Raw genomic sequence first — 22,943 nt, forward strand, 5'->3', positions numbered from 1 at the left:
CACAAACTCGGCCAATACAATGTTGATGTACCAAATGTACTCCATTTATCAGTTTGTGGAGCTGGGGGGGATTGTTCCTACCTTTTGACTGTTATAATTAATGAAGCTAAGAATATTCAGATATGATTTGTATGTGTGAGTGTGTGAACCTGAAGGTCAGAGGTCAACACCAGGTGTCTTCCTCTATTGCTCTCTATCTTATTTTTTGATAGTGTCCCTCATGGATCTGGAGCTCATAGTTTTGTCTGGAGTGTCTGAGATCCTCCTATCTCTGTTTTCCTTCACCTGGAGCAACTGAACTAGACTTGGATCCTCTGCAAAAACAATATGTATTCTTAACTGTTTAGCCATCAACCCAGCCCCTGTTTTAACACTAAAAATGTAATATTTATTTTGCTATGATTTATGCATATATGTGTGACAGATAATATATATGCACACATATATGGATGCCCACAGAGGCCAGAGAGGGGATAGGATCTCCTGGAGCTGAAATTACAAGCAATTGTGAGCCACTCAATGTGGATGCTGGAAACTGAACTAGGGTCCTCTGAAAGAACAGCAAATCTCTCCAGCTCCTGTCTTAACCTTTTAAGGAACTCCGAGGCTGCAGTAAGCTTTTTTGTTGGCCACCAGCTCACAAATAATGACACGAAGACTTCTTATTAATTATGAAAGCTTGGCCATTAGCTTAGGCTTGTTCCACTAGCTCTTATAACTTAAATTAACCTGCTTTTCTTAATCTACATTCTATCACCTGGCTCGGTTATCTCTACTCTGTGCTGTATGTCTGACCTCTTCAGTGTCGCCCTGGCATCTCCTGCATGCCTAGATTCTTCTTCTCTCTCAGTTCCTCTCTTTCCCTGGAAGTCCCGCCTATTCTCTCCTGCCTAGCTATTGGCCATTTAGCTCCTTATTAAACCAATCAGAAGGCACCTTAGGCAGAGACACATCTTTACAGTGCAAACAAATATTCTGCAACAGTAGGGTTTATCCCAAAGGGACTGTACCCTTTCCATTGCCACCAGCAATACACAAGGTTTTGAAGTTTTACACATTCTTGACAATATTTGTTAATTTTTGGTTTGTGATATTAGTGACTTTTCTGTTGCTGTGATAAAACACCATGACCAAAGTAACTTATAGAAAAGTTATTTTGGCTTACAGCTCCAGATAGTTAGAGCCCGTAATGGCAGGGTGGAGCAGATAGGCATGATGACTGGAGCAGGATGCTGAGAGCACACATCTTGAACTTCAAGCACAAAGCAGAGAAAAAGCACTGGAAATAACTCAAGTCTTTAGAAACCTCAAAGCCCACCCTCAGTGACACACTTCCTCCTGCAAGGCCACACCCCCTAAACCTACTACCAACTGGGACCATGTATTCAAACATCTGAGCCTATGGGTAACATTACCAATCAAACCACTGCATTTTTTTTTTTTATCAAGCATCCTAGTGGATTTGAGGTGATGCTTAGATTTTTGATTTGCATTTATTTCCCTGATGGAGGCTGAGCATCTTTTAATGTAATTCTTGGTCTTTGTGTATTCTCTCTGGAGAAAAGCCTATTTCCATGCTTTGCTTTAAAAATAAAAACAAAATACACAAACAAAAAGCTTGAACTGTCTTTCATTACAGATCTGGAAGAGGGTTTTCGTGGGGGAGTAGGGTTGGTGGGCCCTGTGTATTTAAGAGTTGTAATATTTTCCTGTGAAGGTCGGGATTTTGTACCTTTCTGCAAGTGCTCTACACCGAACTGCACTTCCAGCTCCTGAGGCATTCTCTATGTATTCCTGAGAAAAGACTTAGTTTGGATACGAGACTTTTGTATTTGATTTGTAAATATTTAATTCCGGTCTGTGGTTGTTCTTCACTTTAAAAACAAGTCATCATATGTGGGGGAGGGGGGGCACGTGTGGAGATGAGAAGACAGTTTACAAGAGTTGATTCCCTTCTTCTACCATGTGGGTACCAGGATTGAACTCAGGGCATCAGGCTGGGCAGCAATGCCTTTACCCACAAAGGACTCCTGCCTGCCTCCTGTTATCATTTTCTTTTGTTTATTTGTTTGTTTGTTTGTTGTTGTTGTTGTTTTGCAGCCTGTCTCACTATGCCACATTATGCAGCTGACTATCTTGGAAGAATGTAGACCAGGCTGGCCTCGAACTCACAGAGATCCATCTGCCTGCCTCTGCTTCCCAGGTACTGGCATTAAAGGCGTGTGCCACCACACCTAGCTTCTCTTTTTGCTGTCTTAATGACCAGATAGCTATAACACTACAACATCACATCCCCATAAAAAACCTCTGAGAGGGATTCAGACATTTCCACTCTTCCTGGGAGAAAGTCTACAATCGCATCCCTGAATATCAGGGAACCAGAGGCATGGGAGACCTCCAAACAGCTGCATCATCACAAAGTCTCACCCATCATGGATGATGATTTTCTGGAAGATAGATAGATAGATAGATACATACATACATACATACATACATACATACATACATACATACATATGTTACATAGATAGAGATAGATACATACATACATACATACATACATATGTTACATAGATAGAGATAGATAGATACATACATACATACATATGTTACATAGATAGAGATAGATAGATACATACATACATACATATGTTACATAGATAGAGATAGATCGATAGATAGATAGATAGATAGATACATACATACATACATACATACATACATATGTTAGATAGATAGAGATAGATAGATAGACAGACAGGCAGACAGACTCAATATTATGGGCTTTTCCAGGGGACATCAGAAGAGACATCTATTCAGACAGGGAACCAGATAGATAGATAGATAGACAGACAGACACAGGCAGACAGATTCAATATCATGGGCTTTTCCAGGGGACATGTGAAGAGACATCTATTCCTGTCAGACAGGGAACCAACAACAGACCAAAGTCTGGCTTAGTGAACCAAGGAGTTTATTATGACTTACAGAGATGGGGGGGTCACTACAGGAGCATAGGTGACCCCAAAGCAGTCACATCACCCAAGAGCCCCATGCTAGCATGGATGATGACTTCTCCATAGCCAATCTCTACACAGTATACTCTCTAGTACCTCCTAAGACCCAAGGCCACATGCAACACAGGCAGACTTCTAGGTGTAGGGAGGAGTGGCTGGACTCTCAGGTGAGTTCTAGTAATACTTCCAAACCCGGGCCTCTGTGAGGGATGTCAACAACCCCAATCTTGGGGTCTCTTGTGAAAAGTCCCAGCTGATCTGATGAGATGATCAGCTTAAAAGATGGTGTTCTTTTTTTTTTTTTTTTTTTTTTTTGGTTTTTCGAGACAGGGTTTCTCTTGTGTAGCTTTGCGCCTCTCCTGGAACTCGCTTGGTAGACCAGGCTGGCCTCGAACTCACAGAGATCCGCCTGCCTCTGCCTCCCGAGTGCTGGGATTAAAGGCGTGCGCCACCACCGCCCGGCAAAAGATGGTGTTCTAATGCACACACAAACGTGAGCGCGCATGCACGCGCGTGTCTTTAAACACTGTATATTTTCCACATAGCTTTCTCTGTGTGTTGTAGTAGGTTTGTGTAGGCTTATGTGTGCCACAGCACCCATGTGGAAGTCAGAGGACAATTTGGGGTGTTGGCCTCATCTTCCACCTGGTTTGAGATGGGCTTTCTCATCATTCATCACTACACACACTAAGCTATCTGCTCCGTGAGGGTCAGAAAATTCTTCAGCCTTTGCTCTCCATCTTCCCACAGAAGCACAGAGATTATACACGTGTGCACTTTTCAGCCGTTACATAGTTCTAGGCCTGGGGACCCGTGTCATCAGGCTTGGGGTGTAACTCTGTGATAGATCACATGCTTATCATGTGTGACAACGCTGGGTTCAGTCTCACACTAAGTAAGCAAATGAACAAATGAATCAATAATGTGCTCAACTTACATTTTAAAATCATGAAAGCCTATAATTATGTATTTAAGTGGTATCATTATTCTAACCGCCACATGAACCCATTAGCTCTAGATATCCAGGTACAGGCTGAGCACCCAAACGCAAACATCTGAATTATGAAATATTCTGTATATGAAACTTTTCTGACCTCCAGTGTGACACCACAAGTGTGGAGTTCCACATCTGACCTCATGGAATGAGTCACAGTCCAGACGCAGGGACACTGAAAATATTGTATAAATTAACTTTCAGACTGTTTGCCTGAAATGTCCATGAAACGGAAATGAATTTTATGTTAGGTTTGGGTCTCCTCCTCAAATATCTCATATATGCATATTCTCCAAATATGAAAAAAAATTTAAAAATTCAAACCAGTAATGGTCTTTCATTTTAGGTAACAGATACCCAAACTGTACTTTAAAAGCATAAAATTTTTAAAAATCAAATTTTCTTGCTCTTATTGGGTGTATTAGAGAAACTGAAATTGTTTAAGATGGATATGGTGTGCTACGAAATAAAATTTACAAACTATGTCTGTTTCTCAGCCGGCAAGCCACTTCCTTCGTGTGTTCGAAGTGTGCACTGTCTCTGGTACTGCCGGTTACATGTTCGAAGTGTGCACCATTTCTGGTACTGCCGGATACATGTTCAAAGTGTGCACTGTCTGTGGTACTGCCGGTTGCATGTTTGAAGTGTGCACCGTTTCTGGTACTGCCAGTTGCATGTTTGAAGTGTGCACTGTCTGTGGTACTGCCGGTTGCATGTTCGAAGTGTGCACCATCTGTGGTACTGCTGGTTGCATGTTCGAAGTGTGCACCATCTGTGGTACTGCCCATTGCACCGGTACAGCCCAGGGCCTCCTAACTCCGGCAGCAGCTCACGCCACAAGACCTTCCTGGAATGACATCTTGGGTTTTGCTATGTCAGTTCCAACCACACACTAAAATTCAGCGAGGGAGATTGAGGGGAAATAGCAGGTAAAAAGCAAACTGCCCAAGTGACTTTCCGTGGCTGTGTTTGCAAATACCGGACTCTGGGTCATCGTCTTAGGAAGACGGAGCTGCCCTATCAGCTTTCCAGTCGCATGCAGACCTGCAGGGGGAGCATGGTCTTCACATAGAACGACAAAGAGGTATTTGGCGTTGCACCGAGTCTCTACTCTCCCACCAAGAAGGGTCTTGTTGGTACAGAAGTCACCTCTCCGTCCATGGCAGGGGTACAGTCCAAGAGCCCTCAGTAGAAACCTGCAAGAGAGCATCTTTCCATCCACTGTGTCCTCTGTGCTCTTTCGGTACACACTCCACTGCGATCAAGTTTTCCAGGTTTGCTTTTGAGGCATATCCAAGTCGACAGACTCAGTATTCCTGCACTTTGGGGCCATTTTTAAGTCAACAGAGATCGCTTGAACACAAGCACGGCAGTGAGACCGTAAAGTCTCAACCCGACACGAAGAACTACAGGCAGCTAAGGGATGCTGAGAGTAGGAGAAATCGTCTTACCAGGGGAAGAGCACGCCAATTAGTTGTTCAATATCAAATTCAAATACACACACACACACACACACACACACACACACACACACACACGAATGCAATAACAATTAATGAAAAAAGAGAGCATAAATTTGAAAGAGGCCAAGGTGGGGTGTATGAGAAGGTTTGGGGGAGGAAAGGGAAGGGGGAAATGTATAATTATAATCTCAAAATTTAAAAATCCAATATTGAGAGAGTACTAAGTGACTGATGGGGTGGAGTCCACAGCCTGAAGACTGCAGACAGACAGCTGGTTCATATCCAGAGAAGATGGTGGTGCATGGTGCAGAATGGTATGAGATTTCAGAATATCACATGACTTTAAATTGATAAATTGTTTGCTTCTAGAACTTTCCATTTGATATTTTCAGATTGAGATTGACCATGTGTGGTAATATTGTGTTCCCCAATATATTGTGCACCCTAATAAACTTATCTGGGGTCAGAGAACAGAACAGCTACTAGATATAGAGGCCAGAAAATGGTGGCACACACACCTTTAATCCTAGCATTCCGGAGGCAGAGATCCATCTGGATCTCTGTGAGTTCAAAGCCACACTGGAAACAGCCAGGCATGGTGACACACACCTTTAATCCCAGGAAGTGATGGCAGGAAGCAGAAAGGTATATAAGGTGTGAGGACCAGGAACTAACTAGAGCCTGGTTAAGCTTTTAAGCTTTTAGCAGCAGTTCAGCTGAGATTCATTCTGGATGAGGACTCAGAGGCTTCCAGTTTGAAGAAATAACAAGTTGGCAAGGTGAGGTTAGCTGTGGCTGGTTCTGTTTCTCTGATCTTTCAGTGTTCACCCCAATACCTGGCTCCAGGTTTGTTTTTATTAATAAGACCTTTTTAAGATTCATGCTACAACCATGGGTCATTGGAACAGAAGAAAGTGAAATTATGAGTCAAGAGGAACTACTATGTGTCTGTCTGTCTATTTAGCTACCTACCTATCTGTGTGTCTGTTTGTTGATGAGTTTGTTTATAAACATGTCCTAATACAATTACCACCCTTACCATTCAAAGCAGTGGCTTGGACCTTCTTATGCAAGTTTTGAGGCCAGTTTTCCATTTCTTGAGGTTTGGGTATGTCAGATTATTTATGGATCTCAGGCACAGCTTCTGCCACCTAATGGACAATCTCTTAAACCAACAAGATGAAAAGTTTGATCACTTTGACTAACACATGCCTGTGTCTGGTAGGGCCACACGGGGTCGCTGTTGACATGGTGGTTTTATTTGGTCCACATGCTCCCATCCAAAGCTGGGAGGGAGCTCAGCCGGGCTGTCCTGATAAAGATTACTTACCTTTACCTTGAACTGATTGTCACCAGTACTGTATTGTGTCTAACTGCCTGCAGATTTTATTATGCACCCCAATTTATGGAAGCAAAGATGGAAAAAGATTAGGTAAAATGACCAAGGTTAAAGGAAGGGTTCTAAACCAGGTTTGACTGAATTTCTTAGAACTATGCCTAAAGAATGTTTACAATACAGTAATTCCACCTTTGAAAACCTACCCGAATAGAGATGCATGCACTCAAGGATTTTAAATGGTATCCATAACAGTAGAAAGCAATTTATCCACAAATCAGAATATAGATCACACTTAGTAAGTAACTAATAATACTAGTTGATCATAGATCATCGTTCACTTAGCAGTCCCCCAAACAGAATCACAGTCCATCTATCTAGGATATCAATAGTATTTGACACTCTTTCTTTTTCTGAACCACTAAGGAAATGCTGGAGCGTAGTTCAGATGGATCACTTGTTCAGCATGCACAAGGTGCCAGGTTCAATTCCTAGTATGGTAGGTATCTAAGAAAACAAAATGTGTTGCTGATTAGAAACAGTGTGGGAGCCGGGCAGTGGTGGCGCACCACTTTAATCCCAGCACTTTGGAGGCAGAGGCAGGTGGATCTCTGTGAGTTCGAGGCCAGGCTAGCCTATAGAGTGAGTTCCAGGACAGCCAAGGCTACACAAAGAAACCCTGTCTCATAAAAAACAAAACATAACGAAACACACAAACAAAAAACTGTGGGGCTGGAGTGATGGCTCAGTGATAAAGAATACTTGATGCAGCCAGGCAGTGGTGGCGCACACCTTTAATCCCAGCACTTGGGAGGCAGAGCCAGGAGGATCTCTGTTAGCTGGTCTACAGAGTGAGACAGAGGCACCAAAACTATGCCAAGAAACCCTGTCTCAAAACAAACAAACAAACAAACAAAACTTGATGCTCTTGTAGAGGATGGGCATTTGGTTCCTATCACCCACAAAAGTGCTTACAACCATGTAAAACCCCAGTTATAGGGGTCCCGAAGCCATCTTCTGGCCTTCAAGGGCACCTGCACGCAGGTGGTGCACACACCAACAAGCAGGCTATATTAGTTACTTTTTGTTACTGTGATACAACACTCCAAGCAAAAGCAACTTGAGGAAAGTTTATTTTGACTGACAGTTAAGAGGCTAGATAGTCATCATGGTGGGTAAGCATGGTGGCAGGAACAGGAAGCTGAGAGATCACATTTCAGCCACACACAGGAAACAGAGTGAGCAAACTGGAAGTGAGGTGAGGCTGTACCCTGAAAGCCATCCCCAGTGATGGACTTCCTTCAGAAGGCTGTCATCAGAGAAGTCCCATTAGCCTCCCCAACAGGAGCACTAACTGGAGACCAAACATTTAAATACATGAACCTGTGGGAGACATTTCTCATTCAAACCACCACACAGGCACAGACAGATACACATAAAAGCTTTAAAATAAATTGCTTTAAAATTTTTTTTGATAGTAAGAGATTTAGAGACATTAAAATATGAAAAAAGCCCATGCCTTAGAATGGATATTTCTCTCTGTCTCTCTCTCTGTCTCTCTCTCTGTCTCTCTCTCTCTCTCTGTCTCTCTCTGTGTGTCTCTCTCTGTGTCTCTCTGTCTCTGTCTCTGTCTCTGTCTCTCTCTCTCTCTCTGTCTGTCTCTCTCTCTCTCTCTCTGTGTGTGTGTGTGTGTGTGTGTGTGTGTGTGTGTGTGTGTGTGTTGTATACACTGATGAGCGTCTGCATATGGAAGCCAGAGGACGAAATTCTCCCCTTATTCCCTTGAAATGGAGTTGGTTGTCTCACTGACTCTGAGGTTTATGTTTCAACTAGGCTGCTAAGCTCCAGGGATCTGCCTGTCTCTGCCATTCACCCCCCAGCTCTGGCGTTACAGGCACACATGGCCTCACTTTTACCTGGGTGTTGGGAATTCAAACTCAGGTCTTGATAGTTGCTCAGCAAGTGCTCTTACCACCGAGCTATCTCCGTAGCTTGGTAATTGTTGTTATAAAAATGTAAATGTCTGAAATTATAAAAATGGTCACATTATCATTCATTCTCCGGACAAGAAGAATTGAAGTACGGGAAGAGTAAACAACTCCAAAGGAAAAGCTGTTGAAAGGAACTTTTGAACAGATCTCAGATCCCGAGAACTCTTCTCCACCGACCAGGAGAAACCTCTGGTCCGAGACCAGGGCACTGGCAGAAGAGGCTGGCTCCCTGTCTCTCCTGCACCTTCTTCGATCCTCTGAGGATCAGGCTTCGTGCTGACAAGCAGGGTTTTACTGTTGGAGGCACTGGGGATGAACCCCAGGTCCACGCTAGGCAAGTGCTCACTTTCAAAGGGAAGCCAGCTTATAATAACGAGTGCTTGGACTTGGACCGCGTCCATGAACTTGGACGCCCAGCCAGCAGTAAGGAATTACTCACCACGTTCTTGCCACATGGATATTTTGTTGTGTCTTTTCTCTTATAAAAGGTATTACTTGAAGTTTGAGTGCAGAGCGCTGAGTTGCGTCACGGCATTTTCGTCATACTTCAGTCTCCTTCCTTCCCCTCCCCCACTGCTCTCCCCTTCGTCCCCTCCCCCACAGTCTGTCTGCTCCCTTTCCTTGCCCAGTTAGTCCCGTCTCCTGCTCTCTCATCACAGACATTCCATTTCACCTCCTATTTCTCTCTTCCCTTAAGTTCTCCTCTTCTCCAACCACAATCCCCTTTCCAGGTTTGTGACCTTTACACACACACACACGTAAACACAAACACACACAATTTTAATTGACCTGGGGAACTAGGTTTTACTATGTAGCCCAGGCTGGCTTCGAACTGATGTCTCATCCTGCCAAGTACTAGGATTGTAGGTGTGCAACACCACACCTGGCCAAGAGAAAAGAGCCTTGGAGGACAGAATTGAGGGCTGGAATCCCAGTGCTAAGCCCTCTCCTCTGCAGCTCTGAGCCCCTGGCAATGGGACTGGCTCCCTTCGGAAATGCTATGGCCAGCAAGCTGCAGCGAATGTAGGCCTCTCAGTGGTGACAGCCATCTGGGAGCAGTCAGTCCACTTCTAGGGTTGGAGTCCGCGACTCTGTGTGTGTGTACATTTGTGCATGTTTGTGTGTATGCGTATGTGTACACAGAGGTCAGAGATCAAATGTTGGTTGTCTTCCTGATCATTCCCCACCTTATTTATCTATTTATAAAGGGAGAGGCTCCAGCCACAGCGTGCACGTGGCTGTCAGAGGACAACTTGGTGGAATCAGGTCTTTCCTTCCATCTTTCCATGCATTCTGGGATAAGGCTCAGGTCACCTGACTAGTAAATCAAGTCCCTTTATCTGCTAAGCTATCTCCACAGAGTCTTTCACTGAAGCTGATTCTCAGGGATTGGCTAGCCTGGCTGGCCAGCAAGTGCCAGGGACCCTCTTGTCTCTCTGTTCCTAGCATGGGGTGTTTAGTGCTCAGCCTTTTATGTGGGTACTGGGGGTCAAACTCTGGTCCTCATACTTGTAGCACAAGCACTTGACTGCCTGAGCCACCTCCCCATCCCCTAGCCACAGTTTTTTTTTTCCCCTTTTTTTTTTTTTTTTCCAGAGCTGAGGACCGAACCCAGGGCCTTGTGCTTGCTAGGCAAGTGCTCTACCACTGAGCTAAATCCCCAACCCCCTAGCCACAGTTTTGACCCGGCTATTTTAAGTAGAGCTATTTTAAGTTCAGCTACTTCCAATTGCTGTATGGTGTCCTAGCAGGGTTAGGACAAGAGAAGTCTGCTTAAGAAGCCTCATGGAAAGGCCCAAAGATATTAAAACAGCAATCTCTCACTGGAGGTCCCTGAGCCACAGAAAAACGTGATCTTCAAACTGACCTTTTACGACGTTCCCAACGCCCCTGCGAACTATGTCAAACCCTGAACGCTTTCTTAGTTGGGTATTTCCTTTAAAATGTCCTGCTGCTTATCAATCTCACATATTTTCCCAAGAACTCAAGGGAGATTTGCAGTGGGATAATCCAGTTCACATGCTAAAAATGAAACCCCCACAGACCTTGTGATGTAATAAAGAGAATGTAGTAAAAGAGGCTCTGAAGGGAACCGGAAGATCGGGTATCTTAAAGAGAAAAACCACACTGATACAGCTTTGGCCTGCTGAATTGCTGACCAGGTTTCTCCACGCACAGAGCTGGGGTTTCTGTTAGTAACGGCAGCCCTGATGTGTTGAAAGGAAAACCACCCACCATCAACTGCTGTGTTCCTGCATGGGAGAGGTTAAATGTCTTCTCAATGTGATATTTTAAAACTATAATCTTCCATTTTTTTATATTGAACCTTGAAGCAGCAAACCTGCCTCCACAGTGTCCTATGTCCTACATAAGGAATCTAGAGCCCAGAAGGAGAAAATTGCTTTCCCAAAGCACACAGCTTGTGAAAGGCAAGCAGACATCTGTATCCCTGTGGGATTCACACTGGAAACTGTGTTTTCCAGACTTTCCATGGCACAGGGATGGCGTGTGTGTGTGTGTGTGTGTGTGTGTGTGTGTGTGTGTGTGTGCGTGAAACTAGGAGGTTGACTGCACTCTATCCCAGCATGTTATTGGGAATTCCACAGAGTAACATCTCGTCCCACCACTCCATTATCACACGCACGTACTGGCCAACAGCTGACATCAGGCATCTTTTTTTTATGGCTCTCCACTGTACTCTATGAGACAGGGTTCAACAGTGAACCTGGAGTTTGCCATTTTGTCAAGATTGGCTGGTCAGCAAGCCCCCATGACCCATCCACGCTCTCCTAGCCCTAGGGTTACAGGCACCCACCACCTCCCGCAGATTTTGTGTTCTGGGAATTCGAACTCAGGCTCTCATGCACAGCAAGCACACGGCCCAGTGGGCCATGACCCCAGCCCCCAGTTCTGTTGTTTGCTGGTACTGGGAGTCTAGCTCTTTCCCGCTTGGCCTCAGGTTAATCATGTGTAAAGTAAAGTTAGTGAATTAAATCACCTCTGGGACCTTTGATGACTGTGGGTTCTCACCACATCAACCAGTAATAGAGCAGGCACAGGCCTTGTCACCCAGTGACTTGACCGGGCTTTTGTCATCTCCAAACATTGTCTCCGAGTAAGGGCATCTTCTCAGAAGACCCCTGTGACCTCAGGAAGGTGGAGAGAATCGGTCTCCAGCCCTTTACTTTCTTCTCTTTGTCCACGTCCTCCAGGGCACTTGTCTCAAGCTACGGTCTTATGCACAGCTGTCTGTCTGTCAGTCTCTATCCCTGACCCGGCTGTAGTTTGTACACTGCTCTCCCCAGCACTGGGCGTGGTGACAAGCTCATGGTTCATTCTCAGCTCTTCATCTCATGCACAAATAACTGAGCAAGCTGCTTTAAAATGGCACCTTGGGAGCTGGGCTGGGGAGGGGGGGGGTCACACCTGGAGTTTTTGCGTTTGAGAGAAAGAGAGAGACAGGATCAGGGGTTTGAGGCCAGTCTGATCTCCATATTGAACTCTAGACAAGCCAGAGCTACATGCTGCGAACCTACCTCTCTGTCTGTCTGTCTCTCTTTTTTAAATGTGTGCAGGTACTTTGCTTTTGTGTGTATTTGTGCACCCCATTTGTGCCTGGTACCCACAGAGGCTAGAAGAGGGTGTCGGTTCCTCTGGGACTAGAGTCATGGCCAGTTATGAGCAACCATGTGGTTTCAGGAATTGAACTCAAGTCATCTGGAGGAGCAGCCAGTGCTCTTAACCACTGAGTCATCTCTCCAGCTCAAGACAACGTCTGAAAAGTAAGACAAAAAGAAAAAAAATAAAATAGCACAGTGGTAATTCTTACTTGCAAAGTTGATTTTATTTATTTTAATACTTTTAGTGTGTGTGTGTGTGTGTGTGTGTGTGTGTGTGTGTGTGTGTGTTACAGAACCCTTCTCAAGAAAAACTTAGAGAAGTGTGTTTTTTCCTTCTGCCGTGTGGGTCCCAGCGATTGAACGGGGGTCTTCAGGCATGGTGGCAAATGCCTTTACCTGCTGAGCCTTCTTGCCAGCCCAGCAAAGTTCATTTTAGAAGCTATAGCCTGTATTGTAGATAATAAAGTGCTTATGTTTGTGCATAGTAAAAAAAAATCAGAATAAAATTGCTTAAAACATTAAGAGCATTTTTTATTTTTTTTTTATTTTTATTTTTTATTTTTTTTTGCTGGCCACAGGGTAATGGCTAAGAGTAAGTTAGCATCATCATTTTGGTTTTCCAGAACATCTTTATAACCACAAACTGTTTTGTAATCAGATTTACATTTCCAAGAAAAAAGAGCATGAACTTGCAATGAGCTGCCTAACTTGATGCACCCTCCCCCGCTTTTCAGCATTTATAAAGTGAGTGTGCTAAACACCCTGAAGATCTTTGCTTATGCTGAAGACCTATCCACATCAACTAATAACAAAACTGAACTTTGGATAGAAATGATGAGTCGCATCTGGGAAGGGACCTTAGAAACTTCCCCACTTTTAATTGGCTGGAGCCCTGTCCAGACGTCTGTACCCCATGACTATGATCAGGAAATCTTGGCTAAGAGGGTGATGCTGGGAGGCTCAGACCAACAGCTATTTTAACCAGTGTGGTTTAACCAGGGGAGGGGAGGGAGGATGGCCTGGTCTAACTGACAGCAAGGCTTTGGACAGAAGTGGGAAGGAAGAGCAAGGGCTGCTTCATGGTCTGCAGCAGGCATGGGTGATGTGGTGCTCCCTCTGCAGCAGGCATAGGTGATGTGGTGCTCCCTCCACAGCAGGCATGGGTGATGTGGTGCTCCCTCTGCAGCAGGCGTGGGTGATGTGGTGCTCCCTCCCAGCAGGCATGGGTGATGTGGTGCTCCCTCCACAGCAGGCATGGGTGATGTGGTGCTCCCTCTGCTGCAGGCATGGGTGATGTGGTGCTCCCTCTGCAGCAGGCATGGGTGATGTGGTGCTCCCTCCACAGCAGGCATGGGTGATGTGGTGCTCCCTCTGCTGCAGGCATGGGTGATGTGGTGCTCCCTCCCAGCAGGCATGGGTGATGTGGTGCTCCCTCCCAGCAGGCATGGGTGATGTGGTGCTCCCTCCCAGCAGGCATGGGTGATGTGGTGCTCCCTCCACAGCAGGCATGGGTGGTGTGGTGCTCCCTCCATAGTAGGCATGGGTGATGTGGTACTTCCTCTGCTGCAGGCATGGGTGATGTGGTGCTCCCTCTGCTGCAGGCATGGGTGGTGTGGTGCTCCCTCCCAGCAGGCATAGGTGATGTGGTGCTCCCTCCGCTGCAGGCATGGGTGGTGTGGTGCTCCCTCTGAAGCAAGCATGGATGATATGGTGTTCCTTTGCAATGATGTAGAGTCCTAGGGACTCGTACCTACGAGGTGCTAGTGGCTACATAGTTTTGAGGTCAATAAATGTGGGTTAGAATTTTGGCTTTGTGTGTTATCTGAGCATCCTGAGACACTTCTAAATTCACACCACTCAAAGATAAAACAAGGTTAGCATATTATTGTGATAACTAACAAGTAAATGAAAGTATTGTACTTTTCAAAAGCTCCATAGGAACATGCACAGAGCAAATTTCACTTCCTTCCTGCCGTTAGAGCTGTAGATAGTAGAAAAAGAAAAAAGAAAACAAAATCATGTTTTCCCACTTTATGGAAACAAAGAAACCAAGGTTTGGTGAGACTGAATGATTTGCCCAGATCATATGGTCAGGAACAGGGGAGCAGTGATGTGTGAACTTGAAAGAGTTCTTTTCTCATGGCTAAAAGTGTCTAGTTCCAGGCCCCTCACACTCTGTGAAATTCCTGTTTCACGATGGCATGCCTACACCTTGCTGAATGAAATGTCCCAGGCGATAATTACTGTCAAATTCCCAGACCAGACACTGCTCAAGTTTGGTCCATGTGCAGGCTCTCTGTCTCCGTTCTCAGTCGTTAATTCTGGGATCCCGGATGCTCGGGATAGACAGACACCCCCGGAGTCTGTCCATGAGTCCATCAACAGACTCCCCAGACTCTGAAGGCTGTTGGTTGTGACATGTCCCCTCACCCCACATATCTCCCCAGTCATATCATGGGTACACCTCAAGTAGATGTGTCCCACCCTCTCACAGCCTCAAAATCACACACTCCTTCCCCGGGATTCTTCACTTGCCTAGAAGCCTGGGAATCAGAGACACCATGGCCGGGGTCCTGAGATGAAGCCCACCTCTTTCCTCTGAGACCTATAAGAAAAGAACACGAGACTCTGACTCCTGGGCCTGAACTCTCATCAGAGTCCCCCATGTGCTTCTTCTGTCTGTCTGTCTGTCTGTCTGTCTGTCTGTCTATGCTCTTTATAGTCCTTCTAATAGACATCTTACCCCAAAGGACAATCTGCCTCAGTGTGCCTCCCCGTTGCTGCCCCAAACTCAAGGCGATTCCATTAGGAGGCAAACCATAAGCATGGGGTGGAGTCCCGAGTGAATGTGTTTGGATTCATCACTTTCCTGTTGTAACAGAATATCTGCAGAGCAAATTAAGAGCGAGGAGGTTTATTTTGGCTTGAAGTTCACCAGGTAGAGTCTATCACAGCCACGGAGACTGGAGCAGCTTGGTTCACGATGGCAGGCACTTGTGGTATGACTCCTTCACATCTTGGCGGATCAGGAGCAGAGAGCATGCTGGGAGTGGGGCTAGGCTATAATCCATGATCCAGCTGTGCCTCCCACCCTAAAGGGTCCACAGTACCTCAGACAGTCCCTTGGGCTTCATACACGCCTTTCGAAAGTAAAGGAGGTCTTCTCCTCAAAGACAAACAGAACCAGTGTTCCTTTAGAGTATCTCAGAAGAGCAAAAAGAGTGGAGTTAGGACGCATGCCTGAATTCCCAGCACTTGAGAGGTAGAGGCAAGAATTAGACGGGCCTTAGTAGAAAAGAGGCTCAGAGCAGCATGAGGAGGAAGAGGAGGAGGAGGAGGAGCAGGAGGAGGAGGAGGACACATCTGACTTTGGCGAGTTCCTCAAGCTACCCAGGGCAGCCCTGTTTCCCTTCTACAGCTGCTGCAGATAAACACCAGCTGTGCACAGAAGTGCTTTGTGTCACGTGCCTGCCTGTGGACACAGGGAGTTGTTTGTTTGATTTTCAGGTCAGATGCACACGGGCTCCTTTGGCGTCTTCTTGAAACTCACTTACATCCCACAGCAAAGTGGAGAGGACAGTTCACACCCCAGGATGACTGAAAGGGGCAGAGGAGACAGACAGACAGACCCCATAAAGCACCCTGGGGAGAGTGCCTGGGCTGGTCAAGTATCCAAAATGCAATTTTACTTTCTTGTTGGTCAAGAAAGGGTCTTGATTTGCAGCCCAGGGGAGTTAGCATTTGCTCAGGCTAGCCCCTTACAATCCTATTTTCACCTCCAGCATGCTGGGATTATATTTGAATCTGGTTGGCGTCTGTAAAGACACCTCATGACTACGAAACAGAGAAACAAGCGTCTCTAGTCTAAGAAAAAAAAATGTTCTGCTGGACATTGAAACATAAACTTAATTTGAAAAAGAAACTGGGTAGATGGCACTCACTGGTTAAAGGGCTTTGCCACCCAAGTGTGAGGATCCAAGTTTGGATCCCCCAAACACACTTAAATGCCACGTGGAGACGGTGGTCTCTAACTCCAGCTTCTGAGATCCCCAAAGCAAACTGGCTAGCAGGACTAGTAAACTCTGGGTTCGATTGAGAGACCCTGCCTCCATGAATAGGGCGAAAGAGTCATCAAAGAAAGATTCCCAAAAGTGCATCAACCTCGGCACTGCTCCACAACCAGGCAAACACACCACACACGCATGCGTGTACATACCCATGCAAAAAATATGCACACAAACATGCACACACCACATGCGCACATGTGCTGGGACATGGAGGTAGAAGACTAGAAGTATCTCCCTACTGTTAGCTGCAGACGCCGGAATTGGGCTGGTGCTTGCCAGGGTTTCCAGGTTCTCAGGACAACAAAACATCAGAGAAGTGGAAAGTAGCTGGGCAGAAACAGTTTATCAGGAAAGGATGTGTGCCAGAGCTGGGAAAGGCTAGAAACTCACTCGCAAATGCTGTGCAAAGCACTGAGATTGGCAAGTGTGTGAGAGCTAGATGGATAGACAGAGGAATATGCATAACTGTAGAGGCCAGAAGAGGATGTCGGGTGTTTTGCTCCATCACCAGCCCCACCCTATGCTCACACTATCCCTCACAGCTCTGTGGTCATGCCTGGGTTTTTACATGGGTGTCTTCAGGTGTGTACAGTGTGCTGGTTTGAATGAGAATGGCCCCCCATAAGCTCATTTGTTTGAAGACTTGATCCCTGTTGGTAGGACTGTTTGAGAAGGATTAGGAGGTGTGGCCTTGTTGGAGAAGGTGCATCACTAGGGGAGGGCTTTGAGGTTGTAAAACGTTCCTGCCATTCCCAGTGTCTGTGTCGCTCTCTGCCTCTCGGTTGTGCCTCATTATGAGGGGTCTCAGGTACTGCTCCAGTGCCAGGTCTGCTGGCCTGGGGCCATGCTCTCTGTCATGGACTCTGACACTCTAACACCGTGAGCCCCAAATTAAACACTTTCTTTTAAAAGTTACCTTGATCACGATATTCTGTTACAGGAATAGAACAGTAATTAACACATTCAGCAAATGCTCCTACCCACTAAACCATCTCCAAGCACCAGGGATTTGGGGCGTTCCTTTCCCAGTATTGCAGGCTTTGGCTCTGGCACAGCACTGTTCCTTTTCTCCCATGCTCTGCTACACGGGGGCATTGGGGGACTGGATTTCCAGTCTTCCTCTTCACTATCTGGCCAGCTGTTTCTTAATTTAAATATTATCATTATTGTGTGTACATGTGTGTCATGGCTGAGGTTTAGAGGTCGGAGCACACTTGAAGGAGCTGGTTCTCTCTTTCTGTCATGTATGGCCCGGGGATTGAATTTAGCCCTTCATCTTTTTTTTTTTTTTTTTTTTTTTTTTTTTTTTTTTTTTTTTTTTTTTTTTTTGGTTTTTTGAGACAGGGTTTCTCTGCGTAGTTTTGCGCCTTTCCTGGAGCTCACTTGGTAGCCCAGGCTGACCTCGAACTCACAGAGATCCGCCTGGCTCTGCCTCCTGAGTGCTGGAATTAAAGGCGTGCGCCACCACCGCCCGGCGCCCTTCATCTTTAGCAGCATGTCAAGTGCCTTTACTCACAGAGCCATCTTGCTGGACCTCATCTAATTTCTTTCGCACGCCAGTTTTAGTCTTGCTTTATCCTAGTCATCTACCTGCCTATGTTTGCATGAATCCCCTTTAAATGCAGGCGTTTGCCAGCGCCATAATGGGGCCTTTGAGAAGCGAATAGCCATGAGATTCCTCACAAGGCCATACAGGTGGGATTCTGGTCCTTATAAAAGGGTGTCACGTGGTGTTTGGCCTGCTTGCCCCTCATTCTTCACCGTGTGTAGACAGCCTTAGCTCCCTCCAGCCGTAAGCAGGCACCAAGTTCTGTTACATTTGGTTTATTTTGTGTATGCGTGTGGGCCACGATGCACCCATGGGGGTTAGAGGGCAGCTTCTGGGGACTGGTTTTCTCTTTCCACCTCGTGAGTCCCAGAGATTTGAGTCAGGTTGGCAGGCTGGGTGGCAGGCACTTTTATCTAGTGACCCAACTTACCTGCCTTCCAAAGTGCTATTTGGAAGCAGATGGCAGGCCCTTAACAGCCATGATACCTAGATCTTGAGCCACTCAACCTCCACAACTGTGAGAACGGAAAGTTTTGCAAACCTCCCACTCTCTGGAACTGTGAGGGAGTGACGTAAAATGGAACAGGAAAGGAAAAGACAGGACTTTTTTTTTTTTTTTTAAATCACAGTCACTTGGTTGAAAGCAAAGCACTTAGGGATGGAGAGATGGCTCAGAGGTAAAGATCACTGGCCGTCCTTCTAGAGGACCTGGGTTTGATTCCGAGGACCCACAGGGCGATTCACAACCACGTGCAACTCCAGTTCCAGGACCAATGCCCTCAGGTACTACACACATGATGTGCAGATACAGGTGTAGGCAGAACATTCCCTATCCCCCCCCCACAATTTTTTTTAAAAAGTCTTGAAAAAGAAAAGCCAAAACTCCAAAAGGCTAAGTACATCAAACTCTGAATCTGTTGAAATAATCACAAAGGTTTCTTCTCATGCTGCACAAAAGAACGTCTTAATATGTCATTTTTTTTTGAAGGACAGAATAATTTTTTCTTCCTTGATCATTTATACTTGCATGTATGGGAAAAGGATCAAGTTGCACACAGTCTTTGAACCAGTTCCTCCCGTACCCAAACAGTGCATGGACAACAGGTCCCTTGCATTGCAGACACTGCTCTATGTGTGTATCCGTTGCAGGTACTGTATACACTAGGAGCAGAGAAGGTTGTGTGGTCAGTAGGAAAAGGAGAGGGAGGAGTCAGGTAAATCCAAAAGGGGACCACTGTATAACCTGGCCCCAGGCAGCGTGGGGCGATGGACATTAGGAGGATCACCGCCGATGTTTTCCTCCCCTCTCAAAATGTGACTAAAGAAAGCTGATGTGGAGTCCGAGGGCAGAGCCATCCACAGTTTTGGGGAGCACCCTGTGCTCTGTGGTCATTTTAGAAGGTCTTGACTAAGAACCACTGCACAAGAGCTTTCCATTTGGGAGGCTGAGTGAGGAAGCCCAAAGCAATAGTTTGTTTTCCAAGTGTGGCTTGAGGAGCCCAGATTTGGGGAAGTCACAATATGCAACAAGGAAAATTAAAATGAAAGCCTACGTGTCAGCTTTCTGCAGCTAACAGGTGGTCTCTGCTCACACACAGGCCTAGTTCACATGCAGCCTTCATAGCCAGACAACAGCCACTAAGCACATTCAGGGAACCCCCTTCCTTTCCTATGGCTACCCTTCAGGACTCCCCCTAACCTCAGGAATCCATCTCTGATGAAGCCCAAGTCTCCTTTCCAGTGGCTCTTCCAACTCTGCACACTGATGTCAAGAGCTGATGAGTTCACAGAGGGAAAGGCAAAAGAAGGAGGGTGAGATTTTATTTGTGCTTTAATAAATAAAGCTTGCTTGGAGATCAGAGGGAAAAGCCAGCCATTATAAGTAAACACCAAAGTCATGCAATGTTAGCACATGCCTTTTAATCCTATCACTTGGGAGGCAGGGATCTGTCTGGATCTATGTGAGTTCAAAGCCACACTGGGAACAGAGCCAGGTGTGGTGGCACACGCCTTAAATTCCAACACTAGTTAACCACGGAGGTCTGGAGGTCTGTACAGACAGACAGGAAGTGACAGAGCTGGGCAGGAAGAGGAAGTAATGTAGCTGGACAGAGAGTGCAAATCAGATGGCAGAACAGCAAGGCATATAGGCATGGTAGTAATATAGACAGGAAGTAGCTCACTTTTGGAAGTTGCGGAGTTGGTGAGGTGAGGTTAGCTTGTGGCTGCTCCTATTTCTCTGATCTCTCTCAGGTTTTCACCCCTATATCTGGCTCCATGTTTTCTATTAATAAGACCGTTTAGAAATTCGTCTACAGGAGGGGGCTGTCCTTTCCATCCTTGTCTGCTCTCCTCTGCTACAGCCAGTCCCAGGGCAGATCTGAAGGAGATTAGGCCAATGCCTCACAGGCTTATGAACTATGACTGTTACCATGTAGACTCCCTCTTTCATCCCCAAGGTAGGCAGGTGAGGGCTGAGCTCCAGGGTCTGTCCCCTTTCTAGTAGCATCTGAAAAGTCTTAGTGAACTTCAGGGGCAGAGCAGAATCTAATGATGTACTCTGTGGTCCCCATGAGTCTGATGAGCATCCTTGATCCACCCTAAGGTGCAGAGTGTGACTGAAGAGATGTTTCATGAACCAGAAGCTGTGCTTTTTATGGTGATGGACAGGGAGACAGTGCGTGCTAGAGAAAGAAGTTAATATTTTGGGTGCCAGAGGAAAATGGCTAAAAGCGAGAGGTGGGGTACAGAGTGGAAAGCCTTGACTCTTAGCTGGTATCTAGAGGATATTCCACCCTTGGGGTTGCTGTGCCTTTTAGGGGTATCCTAGCTAACTGCTCTGACAAAACATATGTGTTCTGCTTGAAAGAGTTTTATTATGTTGAAACACTAAGGATGAAAAAGTTCAATCATAGCTAAATCCACACATGGTTACAAGAAATTTAATGTTAATGAAAGAAAAAGAAAGACCAATAGACTTTTAAAATCCAGTTCCAACTGTTTAAACCATTTTAACAAGATAGCGGTTTTATGTTTATTACCTGCAAGTGTGCATAGTTACTGATGGTTCCTGTCAGAAGTGTGAGTGTGAACATCATTACTGGAACACCCTAGTAACAAATGTAACTGCTTCAACATAGAACAACATGGGAAAAAAAGTTATACTCACAAATTAAAATCAGCTTCCTCCTAATCTAAAATATATCATATTTAAAGCTTTCTTAAAATGGAACATTTAGTTTTCTTCCTCAATGCCTTGTGTTTTTGTTGTAGTCTTAAAGAGAATACTGAGCCATTACTTTGACTAGATTGAATATAATCATCTTTCAATTTATTCTAGTTTATTTTGTTCACAAAAGTCTGTATTTTATTTTATTTTTGCCCTCTTTTTTTTTTGTTTGTTTGTTTTTTTCAAGACAGGGTTTCTCTCTGTAGTTTTGGTACCTGTCCTGGATCTCACTCTGTAGACCAGGCTGGCCTCGAACTCACAGACATCTGCCTAACTCTGCCTCCCTAGTGCTGGGATTAAAGGTGTGTGCCAATGCTGCCTGGTTATTTTTTCCCTCTTGAGACAGGATCTTGCTATATAACCCAGGATGATATTGTGCGTTTAAAAATTATTTTTTAATTTTAATTATATGTTTGTGTGTTGGTCTCTCTCTCTGAGTGTGTGTGTGTGTGTGTGTGTGTGTGTGTGTGTGTGTGTGTGAATGTGTACAGTTGCAATGCCTGCAGAGGCCAGGAGAGGGCATTGGATATCCTGCCAATGGTTCTGAGCTACTTGATGTGGGTGCTAGGAATCAAATTTGGGTCCTCTGCAAGAGCAGTAAGCATTCTCAACTGCTAAGCTGTGCCTCCAGCCCTTGGCATTGAAGTTTTGATCTCCCTGCCTCAACTTCCCCAGGACTAGGATACAGATACGTGCCAGCACACCATGCCTGGCTATATTTTATACAGATGGTAAAGTTTGGAAAGCGGTGCCTCATAATGAATATACTAAGACACAGGCATATTTCCAATTGCATAGGCTAGTGGACTGTCAGGTTATTTGTTAATAATTTTCTTTCCCAAATGAGTAAGTAGGCAAAAACAAATTCAGATTTCCTAGCTACAGATTCTAAACTCATTGTTGATCCAACTGGGGGAAAAAAGCTCTAGGTAAACTGCAACTGGTTGCAATTCAATTTATAAGTGCATTCGGTTACTGTAGAAACCCTTGCAAGAGCTGGATTCCCAGTATTCAGGAGGTGAAGACAGACGACATATCCCATGGGAATTCAGTGCCAGCCTGAGCTGCAATAGTGAATTACAGGCTAGCCTGGGCTACAATACATACATGCATATGCACATACGTGCATAAAATAAGACAGATTCCTTCAAGCCGCAGCCAGTGGTTCTCCATACTGTCTTCTCATCTCAAAAGTTTAGCCCTGTATGGTGGTACACACCTATAGTCCCAGATACTTGTGGGCCCAGCTATACAACCACAAGTACACACACACACACACACACACACACACACGCACACACGCACGCACGCACGCACGCACGCACGCACGCGCGCTTTGCTAGCATACACCTAAAAAGAAATCTAAGAGCGAGCAAACTTCTTTCTTTGCGGTTGCATTCTCTTTTCAGTCTGTTCGGGGAACACTAAGTTCAATGCTGTGTTAGACTTTAAAAAATGTCTGAAAGTAACCGGGGCGTAGAGATGTATGCCTTTAACGGTAGCACTCAGAAGCCAGAGACGGGTAGGTCTCTGAGTTCGAGGCTATCTTAAACTACAAAGTGAGTTCCCAGACAGCCAGGGCTACACAGAGAAATCCTGTCCCGAAGAAAACAAAAAATAAAATGTTGGGAAATAAGTTTTCTAAATCACCCCACAACTTAAGGCATTAAAGTACAG

This window comes from Peromyscus maniculatus, chromosome 5 (assembly GCF_049852395.1).
Source record: "Peromyscus maniculatus bairdii isolate BWxNUB_F1_BW_parent chromosome 5, HU_Pman_BW_mat_3.1, whole genome shotgun sequence".
Taxonomy (NCBI): Eukaryota; Metazoa; Chordata; class Mammalia; order Rodentia; family Cricetidae; genus Peromyscus; species Peromyscus maniculatus.